This window comes from Nuphar pumila, chromosome 1 (assembly GCF_984573655.1).
Source record: "Nuphar pumila chromosome 1, dmNupPumi1.hap1.1, whole genome shotgun sequence".
NCBI lineage: Eukaryota > Viridiplantae > Streptophyta > Magnoliopsida > Nymphaeales > Nymphaeaceae > Nuphar > Nuphar pumila.
The window spans coordinates 90,403,260-90,428,008 of NC_143249.1; positions in this window are offsets into that span (position 1 = coordinate 90,403,260).

Sequence of the window (24,749 nt, forward strand, 5' to 3'; positions counted from 1 at the left end):
CGAGTCCTCAGCGCCGGATCTTTCTTTCCCCGGTGGTATTATTCATGGTTCAAGAACTTCTCTCGTATGTTTCTGGACCATCTGGACGAGTGTGGATTGGAACTGGCGTCCGCAGTGGGAAAGCAGACAGTCAACAACAACTTGATCCATGCACTAGCAGAGCGGTGGAATCCGAGCACTTCTACCTTCTGTTTCCCGTGGGGCGAGATGACAGTGCTGATGGATGAATTTTCAGAGATCATGGGATTGCCCGAGCCAGCCGGTCAACCTGGAGATCCATTGGAGAAACAATTTCTGATTAATGTTAAGGGTCTGGACCCTAAGGATGCCTTAGCTCGCATGACAGGACGCAAGTCTTGGCCATTGATAGAGGAGGATGGAAATGAATAGGTGGATCTGCACGAAATCTACCGACAGTATGGGACATTCGTAGAAGTCAGCTCGTTGTCCAGGACAGCTCGAGAAAGAATTCAGCATGCGATGGTTCTGTGCACGGTGGGATTAGCTTTCTTTCCCGATGGACGGAATTACATGGATATCAGAATAGTTCAGCTTCTAAGGAGATGGGGAAGTCGACAGACCAGCCACCTCTCAATTGCCATGGCCGCACTGGCCTTTCTATACCGAGGGTTGATCCGTTTCACACTCGGAGAGTCGATCCTAGTCGAAGGGTGCACCTATGCCTTGCAGTCTTGGTTCCTCCGGCATGTGCTAGTCCGAGCCAGTTCCTTCAGATACAATGGTGAAAAGCTTCTTCCAGTTGCGCGATACCGGTTCTTGATCGACAACCTTCAGGAGGAAGAGGTCGTATGGGATTACTTTGATCGTCAGGAATCACCTCCCAGATACACTTATGCTTATGGCAAGCGATTCAGGCTACTTGGCCCATTTTTCTGTGCATACTATCATCCAGAGCGGTGTGTCAGGCAGTTCTCTCAGAGGCAGAAGCGCGTAGAGATTTGTCCACTAGCAGGGGTTCTGCCAGAATTCAACTTCGCATCAGATCAGTGGTCCGGAGCATACCATTCTGCCAGACATGGCTGGGATTCCTTTGTCAATCTTACTATTTTTCCTGGTCCTCTAGTGTCCTCTGATTATCCAGAGTGGTGGAAAATTGTTTGTCCCCCTCCCCTCTGTCAAGAGTATTATTGATAAAATCATGTTTTTTCCCTCAATAAAATTCCTTTATTTTACATCTCATCTTGGTTTGACGACCGCGCCTAGGTAACAAGGCATATTTCCAGTTGTTTATTTTGCAAAGAATAGCAGCGCAATTGTCGTAATTCCAGCGATGACTCAATCCCTAGTAATGGGATACTCTTTCAATTGTCTACCAAAATTCTCAACAGATATTTTCTTTCAACCAAATTTCCTTCAAAAGCCTAATCATCAGTTCTACCTTGCAGAGAGCATCAGTAACATTCAGAAGAGCATTTGTGATACTCGATGGGTCAGACAAGGTCCGAAAAGAAAACCTCATCAGTTAAAGGCGTTGCATACTCAGTCACTTCAGAAGAGGAAATGGACTCACCCCGATCAGTCAGAAGTCAAGGTCAGCAAGCAGAGGATGATGTTGATCCTCAGATATATGCTATGTTCAAAGAGATGATGACCAAAATGTTGACAGAACAAGCTGAAGCTAGTACAGAAAAGATCCAGGTCAAGCAGAGGGCAAAAGGTCGGTCAGCCAAGAAAGTTTTAAAACTATCCAAGAAATATATCCAACACAAGGATACATCTGATGAGTCAGAATCAGTAGGCGGCACTGATAAAGAGTATGAAGTCTGGCAAGCACTTCAAAGATCACCTCATAGGCAAGGGACAACCTATAAAGGGAAAAATCAAGCAATGGATGATCCGTTCCAAATACAGCTGAAGGAAATGGCAAAGAAGATTAAAGATTTGCAAGCCCGCCACAAGGGCAAGAAGGTCTTCACGAGCAAAGATTTCTACAAGAGCATCACTCCCGTCAGGAATGATCAAGATTCAAAAAAGACAAATTCTGTCAAGGCCTACCGCGAGGGGTGAAAAAATAACAAAGGCAATCATACAAGTCAGAAAGAGAAATCTTTAAAGCAGAGTGAAAAATTGAGTCAACAGAAAGAGAAGAAAAAGCATGACGGTTGGGGTTACGATCGCGAATTCACTCCTCTAGATCAGCCCCTCGAAGAGGTCCTTGAATACATGCTGAGCAAAGGAATGGTTAAGCTTCCAAGAATTGCTAATCCTCTGGTCGCCCTAGGGAAATGGAAAGACCGCTTCTGCAAATTCCACCAAACAACGGGGCACGATATTGAACATTGTTTCGTCTTTAAGAATATCATCCAAGATCATATCGACAAGAATCTCTTCATTGAAAATGAGAAAGAGTACTGGTCAACTGTCTTATCCAAGTCTCAGCAAAAATCAAGTACTCGACAAGAGATGCAGCATGATGATCCAAACCAGGACCACAAGATGGCCCTGTTAGATCAAATATTCGAGAGTTTCTTGGAATACATGCACACAAAAGATACAGTCGGGTCTCTGAAGGCTCACTCCACATTTTCTACCAATTCCACCAGAAGTAGCAATGGACAAAACAAAAGAGGAGGTAGAAAAAATCATACTGGAGGCTCAGGAAATCCAAACTCAGAGAGAAATGACCTCGCAAGTCGGAAGGATAAAATGGACAAGCGAGATGACAAGTCTTCCTCAAGTGTCCAATTCGAATTAAAATTCCAAGGAAAACCAAAGCATGATGGTTGGGGATACGATCGCAATTTTACTCCCTTAGAACAGCCACTGGAGCAAGTTCTGGAATACATGATAGCCAAAGGGAAGGTTAGACTCCCCAAGATAGCAAATCCTCCTGTGACCATGGGAAAGTTTAAAGATCAGTTCTGCAAATTTCATCGGTCAATGGGTCACGATACTGAGCATTGTTTTGTCCTTAAAAATATTATACAAGACGTCATTGACAAGAATATTCTCGTTGGAGATGAAAAGGAGGACCATTCATCCTGATCATGTTTCTCCCCAATCATTCAAAAAATTGATAACACTAGCACTTTCCTAATTTCTCATCTTGCTTTTATTATTTCAAAGGGATGATGTAATCTCGTCTGTCTTTCCTCTATTTGTTACCTTTCTCTTCAATACATCAATAAAGTTGTCAGTTTTTCTTGCAAACTCGGTGCCATTTTTTTATTCTCCTCGGCAAAATGTTCTCTTATGAGGAATGACCTCTTCAGAGTCTCTTCTGAATCAATCAAAAGCCAATTGTCGTGTCACCTTCAGAGAGCGCTCCTCAAACATCAATCATTTATCCTTTTGTTCAAATTCTTCTTTCCCAGTTACACTGGGGCATTTTCAAAATTTTCATTTTATCTTCAAAACTTTCTGTATGCAGGCAGGATAAACAAATCTCTCATTTCACGCACTTGTGCACGCATGTGCACCCATTTACATTCATGTGCATTTGCATACATTCATTCGCATTCATCTGCATCAATTTGCATTTGCATCGATTACCCATTCAGGATAAGGGATAAATCCTGAGACCCCGACAGTTGTCCGAGTCGTCGTGAGGGTGAAGACTGAAAATTTTCCATCAAATCCAGATTTCACTGGTCGAACTTCTTAAATCCACTTTTCGCTGGTCAAACTTTCTAAATCCAGTTTTCACTGGTCGAACTTCTTAAATCCAGTTTTCACTGGTCGAACTTCCTGAATCCAGTTTTCACTGGTCGAACTTCTTGAATCCAGTTTTCGCTGGTCGAACTTCTTAAATCCAGTTTTCACTGGTCGAACTTCCTGAATCCAGTTTTCACTGGTCGAACTTCCTGAATCCGGTTTTTACTGGTCGAACTTCCTAAATCCGGTTTTTAGTGGTCGAACTTCTTGAATCCAGTTTTCGCTGGTCGAACTTCTTAAATCCAGTTTTCACTGGTCGAACTTCCTGAATCCAGTTTTCACTGGTCGAACTTCCTGAATCTATTTTTACTGGCCGAACTTTCTAAATTCAGTATTCACTGGTCAGACTTTTTCAAAGCCCAGCGTTCGTGCGGGTACTTTTTTTTAAATCCAGTGCTCGTACTGGTAACCTTCCAAAATCCAGCGCTCGTACTGGTAACCTTTTAAAACCCAGTGCCTGTACTGGTAATCTTTTAAAACCCAGTGCTCGTACTGGTAATCTTTTAAAACCCAGTGCTCGTACTGGTAACCTTTTAAAACCCAGTGCCCGTACTCGTAATCTTTTAAAACCCAATGCTCATACTGGTAATCTTTTAAAACCCAGTGCTCGTACTGGTAACCTTTTAAAACCTAGTGCTCGTACTGGTAACCTTTTAAAACCCAGTGCTCATATTGGTACTCTTCCAAAATCTGATGCTCGTACTAGTTGAACTAGTCCCAAATGTCATCTTTATACTTATCAACTTTTCTTTCCTTTAAATGTTTTGAATTGGTCTAGAAGAGTCGAGTTCCGATTCGAATCTTCTTCCAAATCCAATTCAGAATTGGTCTAGAAAATCCAAGTTCCGACTTGAATTTTCTTACAAATCCAATTCGTATAATTTTCTTTCCTCTAGATTCTAGAATTGGTCTAGAAGAGTCGAGTTCCGATTCGAATCTTCTTCCAAATCCAATTCAGAATTGGTCTAGAAAATCCAATTCCCGACTTGAATTTTCTTACAAATCCAATTCGTATAATTTTCTTTGCTCTAGATTCTAGAATTGGTCTAGAAGAGTCGAGTTCCGATTCGAATCTTCTTCCAAATCCAATTCAGAATTGGTCTAGAAAAATCAAAGTCCCGACTTGAATTTTCTTACAAATCCAATTCGTATAATTTTATTTCCTCTAGATTCTAGAATTGGTCTAGAAGAGTCGAGTTCCGATTCGAATCTTCTTCCAAATCCAATTCAGAATTGGTCTAGAAAATCAAATTCCGACTTGAATTTTCTTTCAAATCCAATTCGCTTAGCTTTCCTTTACAAGTTTGAACTTCTACTCAAACTATCCTGTGAGTTGGTCTAGAAGATCCGAGTTCTGACTCGAATTCTCTTTCAAAATCCAATTCATCTAGTTTTCCTTGAAGAGTTGAATTCCGATTTGAATCTTCACTCAAAAACCCAGTTTAGCACCTGGTCCATTCAAAGCTCACAAGTTGGAATCATTCCTTCTTAAGCTATGATCCTTAAGTTGAATTCCTATGGAATTGATAGTTCGTAGGTCGAACCCTTGCGAAACCAATGCCGTTCTAAATTGAACCAATGTCGTTCGTAGGCTGAATACCTATCGAACCCATGTCGTTCCTAGTGAACCAATGTCGTTCTAAATTGAACCAATGTCGTTCTTAGGCTGAATCCCTATTGAACCCATGTCGTTCCCAGTGAACCAATGTCGTTCTCAATTGAACCAATGTCGTTCTTAGGCTGAATTCCTACAGAACCCATGTCGTTCCCAGTGAACCAATGTCATTCTCAATTGAACCAATGTCGTTCTTAGGCTGAATCCCTACAGAACCCATGTCGTTCCCAGTGAACCAATGTCGTTCTTAGGCTGAATTCCTACAGAACCCATGTCGTTCCCAGTGAACCAATGTCGTTCTCAATTGAACCAATGTCGTTCTTAGGCTGAATCCCTACAGAACCCATGTCGTTCCCAGTGAACCAATGTCGTTCTCAATTGAACCAATGTCGTTCTTAGTCTGAATCCCTACAGAACCCATGTCGTTCCCAGTGAACCAATGTCGTTCCCATTGAACCAATGTCGTTCTTAGGCTGAATCCCTATTGAACCCATGTCGTTCCCAGTGAACCAATGCCGTTCTCAATTGAACCAATGTCGTTCTTAGGCTGAATCCCTATTGAACCCATGTCGTTCCCAGTGAACCAATGTCGTTCTCAATTGAACCAATGTCGTTCTTAGGCTGAATACCTATCGAACTCATGTTGTTCCCAGTGAACCAATGTCATTCTCAATTGAACCAATGTCATTCTTAGGATGAATCCCTACAGAACCCATGTCGCTTCCAGTAGACCAAATCACAATTTTGATCTCCAGGTCATCCAATATCCTATTTCCAATTTCTGAGTCTCTCCTTTGGGGAAAGAAGAGGAGAATCTAGCCACGGATGTGTCATTTAGATCTCAAGTGATTTCTTTCACCAAGGATTTCAGGAATATTTTGCCAATTTGTCATGAAAAATAGTTGTTGATCTCAAAATCTTTACTGCATAAAATTGTACCTCAGAATACCTTTAGTATTACTTCCGAAAGGACAAAGCTTTTGTGAAAAAAGATTCAAAATTCAAAATCTTTCTATTGGCCAACCAAAAGGATGAAGAATAAATCCGCGATATGGCCAGCAAAGAAAATTCAATGTTGTTGCAAAGCCATGAGTGATTGATATTGATCGCAGTCAATGACACACTTTTTAAGATCATTCTTGGAAAATAAAAGCAGTCGAAATATCCTGAGTGATACAGAAAAATCCACTCAATCCTCAATCACCTAAGCTGCAATTAAATATCTGCAAAAATGATCTCTCAACTGTCGTCAAGATAAAGGCGAATTAGACGAGTCGACCCCCGGGGCCAAAGAAGATTTGGATCATCTCCAAGATGACGGAGTTTGTGACGGATCCTTCCAGGGAAAGTTCAGATCACCGTCGAGATGAAGGCGAGTGTGATGAACCTACCGACAAACCCTAAAAGATATTTAATTTTTGCTATCATCAAGAGAATCCCAACCAATGAGCCAATAACCGTCAATATAATCCCTGAGAGAAAAGAAGGATCGGAACATCTCTGAGATGAAGGAGTTTGTGACGTACCCTTCCAAAAAAAATAAAGAGAGAAAAGCCAGGACATCTCCAAAATGAAGGATGATGTAATTCCCAAAAAATCCAAGAGAGCTCCAATTCTGTCAAAAAAGAGTGCAGAAAGATCATCATGAGAAAAGAATCCCAGGATATCAGACTGCCGAATCTATCAAGAATCTTCTTTAATTTTGTGAAATTCTTTTATCAATATCCTTTCGCTAATAGCTCTCGCAATATCAAGAATACATTCTTTTCCGTCCATATCAATGAAATTGATAGCCTCCTTGAAGGAAAGTCAATTGCAAGTAATTTGAATTCGAATCTTGATTCTACGGAGTTAAGCCCAGTCGGAGGTAATACTTCAGGTAGAAAAGAGGGAATATTTTTCATATATATATGTGCTTATCATTCTTGAATTAACTACAATTTTTTATCTTATTGGCAATCTTTTAAGTTATCCTGACATGAAGTGAGAACTTGATGTTTATTTTGATGTATCCAGGCATTGTTGTTATCCCTTTTAGGATCGGATGATGGGAGTTGTCCAAGATCCTTCCCTTCTTGTTTTGATCCGAGTGCCTGGGCTCTAAGATTCGCACACTTCCCTGTGCTCCCCACTGTCCCACCATAGACAGTTCCCGTTCAGGTTAAGAATTAAACCTGAATTTTTCTGCAAAAGGTCATCTGTCTTAAAAGCCATTCAGTCTTAGCAATGAGACGTCCAAGATCAATCCCTTTTCAAGCTGTAGGGAACCCCCTTTCTTCCTTTTGCAAACCCCTCTCGGATTTATTGTGCAGAATTCGAAGGTCCCATCATGGTTTCTTCATTTGAGGATTCAGTATATCGTCCCCTTTCAGGTTAAGGGTTAAGCCTGAGCCTCGTTTTTCCACGAGGTAAGGGTTAAGCCTGAGCCTCGTTTTTTCACGAGGTATCGTCCCCTTTCAGGTTAAGGGTTAAGCCTGAGCCTCGTTTTTCCACGAGGTATCGTCCCCTTTCAGGTTAAGGGTTAAGCCTGAGCTTCGTTCCATACGAGGTATTTCCTGTCCCATCCAGGTTAAGGGCAAAACCTGAATCTCACTTCTTTTTGAAATAAAATTTTCTCCTTATTCTTCATTTCATATCTATCATCATCATTTGAACTAATTCTTTCATACCCAGTCAGATTCATCTAACTGGGGCATTTTTATAGTCCAAATTTGGTGTGTTTTCTTTGCCACTAAGCTCGGCTTTCAACCGGCTTAGCAGCAAAGAGGGGCATCTGTAAACACCCCAAATTTTCACCCTCATCCAGTGTTTTTCCATTTCATAAGTCACTACAGATCATTGCATGTCATTGCATGTATTCTGCATAGCATGGCATGTCATTGCATAGCATTGCATGTCATTGCATCTCATTTTCGAGATCCAACACTCCTGTTTTCAAAACATTCAATCCAGATTTGAATTTTAAAGTTTTTATTCCAAAATCAATTTCAAAACCTGGGTTTTTATTCAATACTCTGTCATTTTCCAACCCCAGGACTTTATATTTCGAAATATTTTCTCAAGGAAACAATCTGGATTCATTTCAAATTCAAATTTTAATCGATTTCAATTCACAGATGAGACCCATTGAGGTGGTGTCGCTTCTGAATTCCTCTATTCATCAAGTTTCTCAAAATTTTGAAAGTTTCAGTCCGATCAGGACTCTGTCTCAGAGTCCTGATCCGGTCAGGAGTCTGTTTTGAAGTATGTTTTACTTCCATTTTTAATTTTTTTCGTTTGTTTTCGAAATCTAGGTCATTTCACAGAGTCCAGTTAGTTCAGGACTCTATTTTAGAGTTCGGTCGAGTTAGGAGTCTAACCCTGACTGTGTTTTCTGACTTATTTCATCATTTCTTGATAAAATCTTTTGAAAATTCTTTCATTTAGCTTTTAAAATCTAAAAACTCAGAGTCCTAAGGGTTCAAGACTCTAACCCGGAGTTCCAGTTCGCTTGAGACCCTATTTTCAAAGATCTTGAATTTCAAATGTCAATTTTAACCCCTTTTCAAAGCCATTTTCAGTGTTTATTTCAAAAATGTTCAAAATTTGATGTGGGCCCACTCAGTTGGCACCATATCCAGAGGAATTCTAACTCAGTTAGGACCTTATGCCATTTCAAAAATCCTAATTTTAAGTTTACTTGTGAAAATCTTTTGAAAACTCCTTCAATTTCAAGTTTTAAAATCACTTTTTGAAAAACTCAAGTAGGGCCCACTCGGGGTGGCGCCATATTCGAGTAAGTCAGGGCTAGACTAGGGTTAGTTGATGTCTTGGTTAGTGTTAGAGGTTTAGAAGAGTCAAAACCATTTTGAAAACTCATTTTGAAAATTAGTTTTTAAAACTAGTGTTTTTAAAGGTGTTTTAAAAACCCAAATGTGAAAGATGCCAAGTGGCATCACATTTGGGGGTTTTCTAGGTTTAGTTAGGGGCTAATTAGGGATTAATTAGAGTCCCACCTAGGTTAGAAAACCACAAAAAATCATTGCCTTTAGTGGGTTTATTAGAAAGAGTCCTAAAAAATGAAAAACCTCTTAATTAACCCTAATTAAGTGACTTTTTGAAAAACTATAAAAAGGGACCTAAGGGGGGCCAAAAGGGGGGCTCTTTTCTCTCAAATTTTCGTGGCCTCTCTCTCCTCTCCAGCACCTCCACCTTCCTCCATTGCAGCTGCAAGCACCAAGGTAATATTTTTAATATTTTTTAATTTTATTTAATACTTTTTCATGTTTTAAATCAATTTTAGCCATTGGTGTCATCCCCTTCATGGATTAAACCATGGATTCAACCTCAAGAACCATCAAGAATCAGCAAGAACGATCCAAGAAGGTGATCTAACCCTGTTTTGGGTGATTTACAGTGATTTTAATCCATTAGAATTGATTTTAATATGGTTCTTTATATTATTAACCAATAAAATATATGATTTACCCTTTTTAATGGGTTAAATCTATGTTTTAAAGGTGATATCAAATTCCAGCCATTGATTCCCTGTTTTTAATTTATTTTCATGGTTTATTCATGTTTGTTTTACGTTCTACAGCATAAAAATAATTTTTATTTACTGTTTTATGGTTTATTTTATTTATTTACATTAGTTAATGCATGGTTTTTCAAGTTTCTTAAATTTCTGTGTGTTCTAGGTTTAGAACAGTAAAGATGATGTTATTTCGGATGGAAGCACTCATTGTTTATTTCTGATTTTTTTATATGTAGTGCATGCATGAGCTATTAAGTTACTGTAGAAAAATCAGAGGTTTCGGATCTCGGGAACCCTGTCAAAAAAATCAGACATCAAATCGGGGTTTTAAAGCTTTAAAATCGTGGTTAAAATCAAGAAGGTAACTTGCTGTTATGATATTTCTCTAATCTTATATCTGATTTTAGATCTGTAAAGTGCTATGGATTCACATTGAGTAGATCTGTCTTCTGTGAAATTTTCGGATTTTTTGATCACTGTTTAGTGTTTTTCCCTGTTTAGAGAATCTGTTTTTAATTTTAAAACTCGTTAGGGTTTACCAAAACCCTAATCAGACTTGTGTTAGTCATAAATCCCAAACCACAGATCCGATTTTAGATCTGTAAAAAGTGAGTATTGTTATTTTTCTATCTACTGTTCACCATTAAAATTTCAGGGACTTTTGTTTAGAATTGCTATTTATGTCTGTATTTTAAATCTGGAATAGCTGTTTTAATCCCTGTTAAGAGTGATATATTTTAGCTCAGATTGCCGGAAGGGTTTCTCACTAACCGGAGATGATTTTTCAGATCTGTAAATTGGGAAATCTCTGTTTTCCTTTCTAGTTAGTCTCTGTAAAATTTCATAAATTTCTATGGAGATTTGACCCCTTATTCAGGTCTTGGATTGAAACTGGTTGGTGAATTAGGTCAAAAATAGCATATTTTTAGGGTTTAATACAATTTTCGGATTAATTTAATGTCAAAAAATTATTTTTATAATTCCAATTCGACATTAGGGTTATAACAAGTACAGGTACCAATTTTTATGGATTTTGGAATCCATTTGATGGCTGAATTAAGCAAATTGCAAAACCGGGTTCCTGAAAGATCCAAAACACTGCTAAAATCACAGTTTTTGTGATATTGTTGGATTTTCGTGCATAAGCATATATTTTTAGGGTTTAATCATGTTCATAATCATATTAGGATGCTTTAGGTTTAATTTGATGCTCATTTGATTTCATTTAGTGCATAAAACCTAAGTTTTTACCAAAAATCTATTTCTAAAAACCCTGATTTCAAGGCCATAGTCTTGCTATCGGGGGAAATTTGGTCATTTGACCTAAATTTCGAAATCCCTAGCCCTAATTTCATATTTTTAATCATGTCATAGCATATTTGGTTTGAGTTTATTCCATTAAAATTTCAAAATTTGCATTTTATCAAAATATCTTTCTAAAAACCCTAATTTCAAGGTCATAGTCTTATTATTAGGGGTATTTTGGTCATTTTGACCCCAATTTCGAAATTTCATATCTTATCTTTCATATTTATTTAATTTTATTTCATACTTTATCATTTTTATTTAAGGGAATCAAGGAAGAGGCTTATATCTAGCAAAATCCAACAATTTCTTGATATTGTTGGATAAATCTAGAAAAGCCAACATATTTTCATTAACCAAGTTTTCTAGTTTTGCAGGTACATTGAAGACTTTATTTTTCATGTATTTAAATTTCAATAGTGATGTAATTTGTAATTAAACTTTGGAATAAGAATTTACCTTTCCTGCTTAGCTTAGGTTGCATTGCATATAGTTTATTTTTTTAATAATGTTAATGTGTGATGGATGATGATTCATGCATATTCAAACTCACCATGGTCTACACGAATGGCACATGCACCAGCTTCTATGAAGTTTATAAACTTGGTGGAATTCGTATTTATGGCCATAGTCAGAATACAAATGATGCTTAGATTTATGATCTTCACATTAGCCACCTTCAGCCTACACTCTTAGGCTAACTTCAAAATGCACTGCATTTCTCAAAAATACAAAAGTATTTCTCAATTCCTCAAAATCCATATTCATTCATTTCATGCATTTACCAATTCCAATTCAAATTCTAAGTCAAGGAAATTGAATTCCTCAAAATCTCCTAAGTCTTATAGCAAAATCGATTTTCCCAAAAGCATTGAATTTCAAAGAATTTCATTTTCTCAAAATTTTCTAAGTCATATGGAGAAATCGATTTTCTCAGAATATGAAAATCTCAAAGTATGTTTCAAGTATTTCTCAAGTTCAAAATTCGAAATTTCAAGTTATATTTTCAAGTTCAAAGTTCGAATTTAGTGAAACCAAGTCTCTCAGAATCGATTTTCACCAAATGTCAAGGATTCCTCAAAATCGATTTTATTTTTCTCAGAAGTACATTTCAAATCCCAATTCACGATTTTCCATGTGATACCTATTCTAAATATTTCAATCATTCAAAGCAAACATCATGTTTTCAAAATGTGCATTTTCTGAAAATTCATAGCACATGCCTGATTCTATGTGCATTTAGAAATTAGAATATGATTTAGACAAGTTGAATAGAGTAGAGCATAAGATTGATCCTTGGTTCAATTACCCCTGTTAAAGGTGGCAGGAACGGTTGAACCTTGTACCGACAGGCGAGTCCCATTCTACGGAATTTTCCCGCATTTTAAAAACGGAGGCGAGTTATTTTCAAAAACTTTTTCAAAGGTCAGTTTGACTCGCAAAAGTTAAAAATTTTGCGATGATAACAACACCTCGAAACATATGCTGCGACTTCACGCTTCATCCCGTTCCACCAATACCTTCGTTGAAGATCCTTAAACATCTTAGTACCACCAGGATGGACGGTGTACTTCGACAGATGTGCCTCATCAAGAATCTCCTTCCTCAACTCAGGGTCATTTGGCACCCAAAGTCGATCCTTCATGCGGATACAACCGCTGTCATCAATGCAAAAGACTGAGCCCTCTTCACGAGCTCGGTCGCTAAACTTCTGATATTGAGCATTTCGCTTCTGCGCCTCGATAACCTTAGGCAGGAGCTCTGATCGAATGGCCAACCCAGACAATCTAATTGTTCCGCCTCCGATCGTAAATGACTTCCAAGCCACGAAATCTTCGATCAACTTCCGGCTCCACACAAGACTAGCCAGAAGACTGCTCGATTTGCGACTAAGCGCATCTGCAACAACGTTCGCCTTACCAGGGTGGTAAGACAACGTAAACTCATAATCTTTGATAAACTCGAGCCAACGATGCTGTCTCATATTCAATTCCTTCTGGGAAAATAAATACTTGAGACTCTTGTGGTCAGAAAAGACCTCGAATGTATCTCCGTACAGATAGTGTCGCCAGGACTTCAAGGCGAACACCACAGCCGCTAACTCCAAGTCATGCGTCGGATAATTCCTTTCGTGAATCTTCAGCTGTCGCGAAGCATGCACAATAACACGACCGTGCTGCATGAGTACGCATCCCAATCCTGTACCCGAGGCGTCCGTGTACACCACAAAGCCGCCTCTACCAGAAGGTAAAGCTAACACCGGAGAGGTAGTCAGCTTCGTCTTCAGGATCTGGAAACTCTCTTCGCAAGAGTCAGTCCACTCAAACTTGACTCCCTTACGCAAAAGCTTCGTCAATGGAAGCGCAATCGTGGAGAAGTCCTGAATAAAACACCGGTAGTAACCAGCTAACCCGAGAAAACTGTGGATATCCGTAACAGACTGAAGCTGCTTCAAGTCCAACACTGCTTCGACCTTTGCTGGATCAACTGACACACCATCACTGGATATCACATGACCCAAAAACATGACTCGTCGAAGCCAAAACTCGCACTTGGAGAACTTGGCGAACAATTTGTGTTCCCGAAGTACTCCCAACACAACACGCAGATGCTCTCGGTGCTGCTCAAGGGTCTCTGAGTAGATCAAGATATCGTCGATGAATACGATCACGAACGTATCCACGAACGGACGGAAAATACGATTAATCAAATCCATGAATGCTGCTGGTGCATTCGTGAGCCCAAAAGGCATCACAACGAACTCGTACAACCCGTACCTAGTTCGAAAAGCTGTCTTCGAGACATCTTCCTCTCTAATCCGGAGTTGATGATAACCCGATCTGAGGTCGATCTTTGAGAATATCTTCGCTCTCTGCAACTGATCAAAGAGATCTTCTATTCTCGGCAATGGATACTTGTTCTTAATCATCGCTTTGTTGAGCATTCTGTAGTCAATGCACAACCTCAGGGATCCGTCTTTTTTCTTCACGAACAGAACAGGTGCACCCCACGGCGATGCACTGTTTCTGATAAATCCTTGCTCCATCAATTCTTCCAACTGACACTTCAGTTCTTCGAGTTCTGCCGGGGCCATACGATACAGTGCCTTTGAGATCGGAGTTGTTCCAGGTAACAACTCAATACAAAATTCGATCTCACGCTTCGGAGGTAATCCAAGCAGTTCCTCAGGAAACACATCGGGGAACTCCCGAACTACTTCAAGATCCTCGATAGGGGTCAATACCGAGTCAACTGAGGCGATACTGACCAAGAAAGCAGTACCCTCGTTCCGCAGATACTTCTGAACCTTAAACGACGAAATCATACGACTGTCTCGAATAGGTCAAGCAAGGCTGATCTCCAAAACCGGGCGATCAGGAGGGTACAAAACCGCCTTGCCTTCTCTGCGCAGAACTTGAGCATGATACTCAAACAACCAATCCATGCCTAGAATGACATCAAACTCTGTCATGTCTAGCAGGATCAAGTCAGCTGGCAAGTTCTGGCTCGCCACCGACACTTCTACGCTCGGGATGTACAAAGTACACAAGGACTGATCACCAGTCGGTGTACGCACTTCCAACGGGTAATTCTACAACACAACAGACATAGGCAAAGAACTAGCAAACCTCGAAGCGATAAAAGAATGCGAAGCACCACAGTCAAACAAGGTAAATGCTGCATGACCAGTGACTGGAATAGTACCTTGGACCAACTCTCCCTTGGTCACTTGCTCGATATTTGTTGCGTAGGCACGCCCTGCCACCGTCCTTTGGTTACCCGTCTTCTGCTGGGAAGATTGCTGCGGCGGGTACGACTGCTGCTGCTGCTGCTGAGGAAGTCGCTGAGGTGCTGGCTGCGACGTTCCTAGCGTGTTCCTTCTTAGATCATCAGACTGCTTCTTCCGACAATCTTTAATGTAATGGCCCATCTTGCTACAATAGATACATCCTCCGAGGTCCCGCAGACACGGTTGGCTAGGATGATCCATCCGACATTTTGGGCAACCCGATGCTGCCACCACCTGTCTCTGCTGCTACTGGGGCTGGCGATTCTGTCGCTGCCGGTTGTTGTTGTTGCGGTTCCTCTTTGCTGGCGGGGCAGACTTCTTTCCACCCGAATTCTGCTGAAACGAATGCTTCTTAGGCCAGCTCTTTTGGCCTTGATGCTGCTGGTTACCCTTGGACTGCGGAGTCTTCTGGGATTCGGTCCATTCCTGTTCTAGAAGTGTAGCCGTCTCCAGGGCTTCCTCAAGGGTCGAGGGAGCACGCGTTATCACTCTCAAACGCAAGGCTAACTTCAAACCACGAGCGAACTTCATCGCTCGTTCCTTCTCGGTTACATACACATGTGGACAGAAGCGCTTCAGGCTTCTGAACTTCGTGATGTAGTCCGCCAAAGTGGAGTTCCCCTGCTGAAGGTTGAGGAATTCCTGCATCTTTCGGCTGCGCTCGTGGGTCGGAAAATAGGCCGCGTAGAAGACCTCTACGAACTGCTCTCACGTAACTGCTCCGCCTCCAAACTTGACATCCCAGGTGGTCGCCCACCACCTCTCGGCATCCTTTCGGAGCCGATACGAGCCAAAGTCCACTTTCCTGTCATCACTGACCTGCAGCACATGAAAGATCCGCTCGATCTCTCGTATCCAGTCCTTGGCTGCCTCGGGTGTAGACTTTCCATCAAATGATGGAGGGTTAATAGCCATGAACTGCTTATAAGGCACGGCTGTCGCTGGAACTGGAGAGGGAGTAGGAACCAGAGTCTCTCGCTCCTGAGAGGTCCGCATGTTCTCTCCCATAGCGCGCATGGCCTCAGCCTGCCTGCCCACAACCTCGGCCAGGTTGCTCACGGTGTCCATGATACGATCGCAACGCTCACGCCAAGCCATCTTAGCAAAAGAAGACACGTATAAGCGATGAGACAAGTTAAGCATAATTTCATTACTTAAAAAGCAGATGCATACATATATTCAGTACAAGCCAAAATTACCCTCTATAACAGGGTTACCATACATAAACCTCCGCAACAAAGCAAAAACAAAGCAAATCTACAAAATGAACACTGACTAAGTGTTTCACCCACACATGTTCACATCTCGAACAAACACAATCACCGCTGCCTACGAGTGTAGTAGTTGCGGTAGGTGTTCCGATTCCCGTATCGTCTTTGCATCGAACGAGGAGGAGAAGCAGATGTGTACTCAGGAGGACTCACTGTCTGAGACCACGGAGGTGAAGCTGGCGTGTACTCGGGAGAAACAGAGCGTGAGTAGGAAGCTGGTGTGTACTTGGGAGAACCTGGTGCAATCTGTGCATCTCCCACCGGGTCAACCGCTGATTGTGCCTGACCGCCCTCAGGAGTCTCGTTCTCTTCGGTCTCAGCGTTACCCATCACGATTTCATCGCCCAACTTACGCTGACACTCGATCTCAATATGCCCCCTAAAACCACAGTAGGGGCATACGCTCAAGGCACGAGGACAAATCTGTCCTGCGTGATACTGATCACATCTCCCACAAGGAGGTGCCGGATGTGCAAGTATTCGGGCACTCCGCATAATCTGCTGAACCGCTTGATCGAGGGCCTCTGTGCCTTGATCAAGTTGATAAGAGCTCCGAGCATTCGCTCATTTATCGAATCAGCAGGCATCTAACAGGTTATGCAACAAATCAAGCATGCAAAGCTAAATACAACAGAAATCGTTAAGAAACAATGAAAGCAATTATTCAGAACATACTTACAGTGCGATGGACGATGCACGCAGAAGTCTTGGACCACACTTATAAACTGCAGCTCTGATACCAATCTTTGTGACGCCCAAAACCCCGACCTTGTAAAAACCTTGAGTTTTTGTGAAAAAAATTTTTTTGAAGGATTTACAGAGCGAAAAACCACTAGCGGAAGTAAAGGAGGGAAAACAGGGGGTAAAGCAAGGGTCGCAAGTCTGAGCGAGCCACAGTGAGAAAACCAAACCACAAGACAAGTAAAGTACTTTTCATTTCCATAAGATATATAATGATACAAAAGGGAGACTGTAAACACCCCAAATTTTCATTCACCTCTCCAACATTTCCACCAAGCATCAGCATCCAGCCTCTGAAATCGCCGGAGGGCAAAATGGTCATTTTCTGAGCCCGGACCTTGCAAAAGTCTAAATTTCATCTGCAACTCTCAAAATTTCTCTATTTTTAGCTCAGATGTTCAAAATTTTATTCCTGACAGAAGACAGGAATCTCCAAGTCTTGGTTCAAGATTATATTGCATAAGACATGGCATTGCATATCATTGCATGAGCATCTCATATCACTGCACTGCACTGCATGTCATTTCGAGGTCCAGAACTCTTGATTTCAAAATTTTCAATCCAGATTAGAATTTCAACTCTTTTCAAAATCGATTTTAAACCCTGGGTCTTGAAAATTATCAATTCTTTCCATTCTACCCCCAGGACTTTGAATTTCAAAATATTTCCTCAAGAAAATGATCTGGATAGTTTTCAATATGGATTTCAATCACTTCACCTCAGATTTTGCCCTTTTGTCAAACTATTTCAACTATCATTCTTTTATAAAATCGCCCTACAGGGGCCAACTCTTTTCAAAAAATTTTGTTTTACCAATTAGTCCAGATTTTGTGAAAATTCCAAAAAGAGGTTTTGTTGTTTTGTCCTTATTTCAATAAAAAAGCAATGTGGGACCCACACTAAGGTGGTGTCACATGGGCTTTTCTTTTGAAAAACCTGAACTTTGAAAAACCCTAAAATATAGGAGCCTTGTCCCCTGGATTGGCGCCACTTGTCTTTTCTCTCTCCTCCTATTTACCTGCCATGTGTCAGCATAGGGTTCACCTAGAGGTGGCGCCACATGTCACCTTCTCTCTTCTGCCATCCTTTGACATGTGTCAGTGTGGGGCTACCTTAAGAAGCCACCACATGTCATTAGACATCCTCTTTATTTCATGCCATGTGTCAGTGCCCACCATCTTCACCCTGTACCATGTGTCATTCCAAAGTCACCATGAGATGCCAAGTGTCATATGTTGTCCTGTTTAGAAAAAGTAAAGTTTGTCTCCTCTGAGGTGGCACCATTTGAAGTGTGTCTCCTACAGACGACACATATCAATCTCTCATCTCCTCAGAAAAAGCAAATGACACATGTCATTTCCTGCTCTCCTCAGAAAAAGCTAGAATTCAAACATTCAAATCCTTCCTGAGGTGGCGCAAATCCTGAACTTCACCTTTTCTATTTTGTCTGAGATGGCACCACATGTACTTGGCCCTCCTTCTCTTCGCTCTGTCACGTGTCAATCTCTGCTCCTTTCAGAAAAAGCAGGATGACACATGTCTCCCTCTACTTTTCTCAGAAAAGTAGGTGACACATGTCATTTCCAGCTTCCTTCAGAAAAAGTAGAGGACACATGTCACTCTTGGCCTTCTTCAGAAAAAGCTACAATTTAAACAAGGTCTAGGTGGCGCAAATCCTGAATTCTGCCTTTTCCATTTGGTCTATGAAGGTGCCACGTGTCCCTTTCCCTCCTCCCTCTTGCCACATGGCACTATAGGAGCCACCCTGAGGTGGCGCCACATGTCCACCCTCCATTCCTCCAAAGCCAACCCCATTTGAATTTCAAATCTCCCTCTGAGGTGGCGCCATTTAAGAAGACTCCTCCAGCCAGCTGACACTTGTCAAATGCAGAATCATCCTGAACTGCCACATGTCTAGACCTCCCTGCATCAGAAAAAGTAGAAACAACTCCCCTCTGAGGTGGCGCATTCTACTTCTTCCATTTCTGTTCTCTTGCCACATGGCAGTGTGGAGCCACTCTGAGGTAGCGCCACATGTCAGCCTCTGCTCTCTTCAGAAAAAGCATAAATTTGAACATTTAAACTCCTCAGAGGTGGCGCCACATGGCATGCTCCTACTGATTCCAACTTTAAACCTCAAACTCCCTTTTGAGGTGGCGCCATTCCAGAACCCCACTTGGCTCCATTTTTTTGTATTTATTTTATTTATTTTATAAAAATAGCCCCTTGAGGTGGCGCCATAGGAGGACCTTCAGAAAAATAGAAGTTTGAATTTCAAACTCCAAGAGAGCACCCCCTGAGGTGGCGCAATTTGGGAGCCTCCTGCAAAGAAAATCAAGCCACCATTTTGAAAATTTTCAAACTCCCCTACTGAGGTGTCTCACCCACAAAATTCCCATTTTATTTTCTCAAAAATTCAAAATAGCATGCCTTGAGATAGTGCCACATGGAGGGCTCAGATTGAGCCTGTTTGAAATTCAAAATTTTCAAAAGAAGGCTACAAGTACAAGGACTCACGCCCAGTTTAGGGACTCCAATTTTGGATTTTGAACTTCAGCCTAGATCCCCTTCAGAACTCAAGTGTATTCCTCTGAATTCACTACCCCCCTTGGGCTTAGTGGAGAAGGTGCAGTGAAGCACCGACCTTGCTCGTGCCGTGGCCAATTTGATCTAAGCGTGGGTCGATCTTCGTGAACCATCTGAAGCCCGGATCAAAGGACGAAAGAAGCCGTTGGTAGCTGTCCATTTCGAGAGTTTCAAAGCTGCATAAAAACGCAAGGTGCACCTCCCTTCCTCTTGATTTCATAATATCATGATTTGATGCGTGTTGTTGCTTGAAGAAAGAGTTCATCCGAGGGATAGATTGAGCTATTCTCACAAAACGAGGTATATCAATATATATATATATAATTGTGCTTACTTGATGATTTTAGCATTTATGCATTTAGCTAAATTTAATTTGTATTTTATTTCATTAATTTAGCATGTTTTATAAGTTAATTAGGTTTAATTCGGTATTTATTTCAATTCTGCTCAGTTTCAGTAATTCTCTGTTTTTGTCAGTCAGTCCACACGTCATTTCATGTATTTAATTTTCGTTACAAATTCTAAAAAAATCATGGAATGCGCCCTTAGGTGTTCCTAAAAATATGCCAAAAATTTGGAAGGATTTGAATTTGTTTACTGCAGTAAACATTCAAAATGGTAAGTCTAGTTTTGTTACCCGGGATGCATTTTAAAAACTCATTTCCGACTTGTAAAATCTAGATCTCTATCATGTGAGGTCCGATTTTTAATCCAAAAGATGTTATGAACTCGGGGTAATGTCTAGTTTTTAACATGATTTTCTCAGATGTTTATGATTTTTTTTTATGTCTGACAAAAATCCGAGAGTTCGGAACACATGTCAGAGCCTGATTTGGGCCTCTGAGATTTTGGATCGAATTAAGAAGATGGGTTCTCTTTGGGTATTGCTCCAAATCCAAATCTGTAAAAAATGAATGTCATGTTCGGGATGTCCTCTGTTTGCATCTGAAAGCTTATGATTTTTAGAATAGTTTTAAGATCTGTTTTGGATTTTTCTTGTCAGTTTTCTGGTTTGTCATATTTGTCTGTTCTGTTGCTTCAGGCATGAAAAGTTGTATTTTTATCTATGTTTCTGTTGATCAAATGCCAAAGTCATAAACATAAAAGTTGTTCCTATATGTGTCGTGAGTTACTCTGTTAAATATCAGAAATTTTCATAGCTGTTTTTTATATTTTTTAGCATTTTATATTAGATTAGGTCAATTTTACCTCTGTCAGAACCAAATTCCTGTTACCGAACTCACCGTAGTTCAAATCCGGTGGCTATAAAAAGAGAAAGTGTTCAATTTCGGGTCCTTTAGCAGTCGGAAAAATATCAGAGGTTTTTATGGTGTAATGTTTGCATTATCATGTTAAGTATTGCATTTGGTTCGGGTCCGTAGGCGAAATTCGTCCATTTTAGGATTTTCTTTAAATTTTAGTATCTAAACCATGTCATTTCGTGAGTTTTAGCATTCTAGGCTGTTTGTCAGGATAGGGAGATGCTCCATACAGAATTTGACAGCATTTGGAATTCATTTGAGGCTCGGTTTAGCCATAATATCAAAATAGGGCCCCGCGGGACCCGATCCAAGCGAAAATCAAGCGAAATTCGTTATTTTTGACGAATGGCAAAATGTCAAATTCTGATTTTACAGTCTTAATGTGTTTAGCAGCATGTCATCATGCCTCATACTGCATTTCACCATCATTTGTTTCAATTCGAATTTCAAAATCTCAATTTTTACCAAAATTTCCTTCAAAAACCATGATTTTAAAGGTATAACTTTAATATTAGGGGTATTTTGGTCATTTTGACCCCAATTTCGAATTTCAAACTATTTTTTACTGAATTTCTTGCATTTTTATCATTTCAAATATCAAGGAAGCATGAGAATAGAGTTTATATCCAATTAAGTCCAATAATTTTATAATATTATTGGAAAATCTTGGAAAAACTCACATATTTGAGCTAACCTTGTTTCAAGTTTGGCAGGGACATTCAAAAGAAGGAGCCGAAGTCTGCAATTTCCCTTTCTTTTATTTATTTAGTGATGTAATAATGTAAATTTTGGAATAAGAGATTTAATTTTCTGCTTAGACTAGGATGCATATCATATAGTTTAAATTCCTGCAATATCATGTTTATGTGATTCATGCATTTTACTTCAAAAGCACTATGGATGTACACGAATGGCACATGCACCAACTCTTAGGGAGTTAATGAACTCAGTGGAGTCCGTATTTACAGCCCTAGTCGGAATATGGACGAGACCCAGATCCATCATCTCTTTACCAGTCACACTGAGCCTACACTCTTAGGCTATCTTAAAATGCACATCATATTTCCAATTTTTTTTCAAAATATTGTGAATTAACTCAAATAAACTCTGAACATGTTCATGGCCACAGTCAGAATATGTGAAGGATTTATTTTGACTTAATACACATTTTTCCAACAAATTTCTCAGAAAATCTTTTCAAAGTGCATTCATACATTCATGTCATTTGCATCATGAACTCATTGGTTTTCTCATGATTTTCTTAAGAAAAATTTATTCTCAAGAAATTGATTTCTCAAGAAACTCTGAGAATTTTTCAAAATCAGTTTTCCCAAGTCAAGTTTTTCCACAGTTTTCCATGGAAAAGGTTATCTTCTCAAGATTTTCAAAAGAAGTCTCTCACCTTTCTCAAAGATCAAAATCAATTTCCAAGTGTTTCAATGCTAAGATTCTCAGGATTTCAGTTTCCCGAGTTTCAATTCTCCCTCTCCAAAGAATTTTCCAATGAATTTCAATCATTTTCCAAAGAAAGCTTTCAAAACTTGAAGCGTTTCCTGACAAGCATTTTCCCTTCAAATGTTTACCCTTTTCTCAAGAATTCTTTCCATTTCCTCAGGATTTTCATCCATTCAGGATTTTCCCACACCTTTATGAACTTTCTCGTGATTTCAAAACCCTTTCGTCAGAGTTTCCTGAGTGATTGATTTTCATCTTTTTCCTGAGAAATATCTTTCAACTCCAAATATTTTCCAAGCATACATCATGTTTTTCCTACTTCCATTTTCCAAAATCTCATAGCACATGCCTGAATTCTCTGTGCATTTAGGATAGAACATAACTTCGATAATTTCGCTAAGTCAAACACAATTTTGGTCCTTGGTTTGATTACCCCTGTTAAAGGCGGCAGAAACGGTCGAATCTCGTATCGATAGGTCGAGCCCCATCCCATGGATTTTCCCGCAAATTTTCAAAATGGAGGCGAGTATTTCAAAACAATTTCCAAAATCCGGTCAAGTTTGAAGCGCGAAAGCATTTCCCTCTCTCATCCGCAAGGAAGGGAAGACGGGAAAATTTTTGCGACGATAACAGGTTTGGCGACCGAGATGGGACATGTCCTTGTCTGACCTAAATTGTGCTTGACTTAGTTCAATTATCGAAATTATGTTCACAAAATGTCAGCTCTTTTACTTTCAATAGCATATAAGCCTAGGAGCCTAGATTCTGACCTAGCTGACATTGACTGCATGTAGACTAGGCATGGTTTGGTAGGACCAGATGGAGGAGATATTTTCATGTTCACATAGACTTAGGTCTAAACACAACTCTCCTCAATTTAGGATCTGAATGCAAACAATGTATGTTTCTTCAAAGTTTTCAAAATCTATCTCTCTAGGATTTAGAGCCCTCTATTTCTTGCATGTGATCATTTTTTAAAATCTCCATTACCTATCATTACCCGGTCTTCACGTTGCTGGGCTCTCTTCCAGAACCGTAGTTCGGGATAGAGCCTCACAACTGAGCCAATTATTTGGGTTAATACCCCCCTACCACATACCGCGGGCCACAGTCCGAAGTATATCGGTAGGCGCTCAAGGATGTTGGAAAACCTTACCTTAGAACCGGAGTTAAGATTATATGCCACGTACCTCGGATTTCGATTCGGGTATATCGGCATAACTGGATTGGACAAAGATGATCTGAACCTAGAGTTAGGATTAGGGTCCTACAGCTGTTTTCAAAATGATGCATCTAGAGTCAGCCTTTTAGGGAATGCTGAATGCGCATGAATGTTTGTGCAGGATGTGATTGCTTGTATGCTACCTTTATTTTCCTTCATATTTTCACCAAAACCATTTTCAGATATCCATATTTTTACCTTTTCCTTTATTTTCTCAATCCCTGGATGATTTTTCTCAAATATCCCATTTCTTTCAAAACTCCAGGTGATTTTTCATCCCACCTTTCTACTGGATCTCGAATTTCCATCCGCATTTTATATCCTACCTGCAATATTTTCCAAAATTTCCCACAAGTCTCATTCTGAGTCTTTCTCTATTTTCAGTTCGATGGCATTCAGTCAAGTTGATCCTATCTTTCCTGAAGGTCACATCTCCTACGAGGTGCGACAAGGTCGTCCTGAACATCGAGCCCTTAGCACCGGAACTTTCATTCCCCGGTGGTACTATTCCTGGCTAAAAAGTTTTTCCCGAATGTTCCCGGACCATTTGAGCGAGTGCGGATTAGAACTGGCGTCAGCAGTCGGAAAGCAGACCATCAACGACAACCTGATCCATGCAATGGCGGAGCGATGGAATCAACGGACGTGCACCTTCTGGTTCCCATGGGGAGAAATGACCGTTTTAATGGATGGATTTTCAGAAATGATGGGGTTACCAGAACCAGCCGGTCAACCAGGAGATCCCTTAGAACATCAATTCCTTATCAATGTCAAGGGTTTGGACCCCCGAGATTCATTAGCTCGTATGACAGGCTGCCGATCCTGGCCCCTGATCTAGTTGGACGGAAATGAATATGTTAACCTGCTCGAGTTGTACCGCCAATATGGAACCTTCATTGAAGTCAGCTCGTTATCAAGGACAGCCAGAGAAAGAATTCAGAATGCAATGGTCCTTTGCACTGTAGGATTATCCCTTTTTCCAGACAGACAAAACTACATGGACATCAAAATAATCCAGCTTATGAGAAGATGGGGAAGTCGGCAGACCAATCGCCTCTCCATAGCCATGGCCGCGCTCACCTTCCTATATCGTGGTCTAACTCGATTCTCACTTGGAGAATCCAATTTAGTTGAAGGTTGCGTCTACGCACTTCAATCCTGGTTCTTCCAACATGTTCCAGCCCGAGCAAGCTCTTTCAGATTCAATGGTCGAGAACTCCTTCCAGTAGCACAGTATCAATCCATGATCAACAGCATTCAAGAAGATGACGTTGTCTGGGACTATTTTGATCGGCGATTATCCCCTCCCAG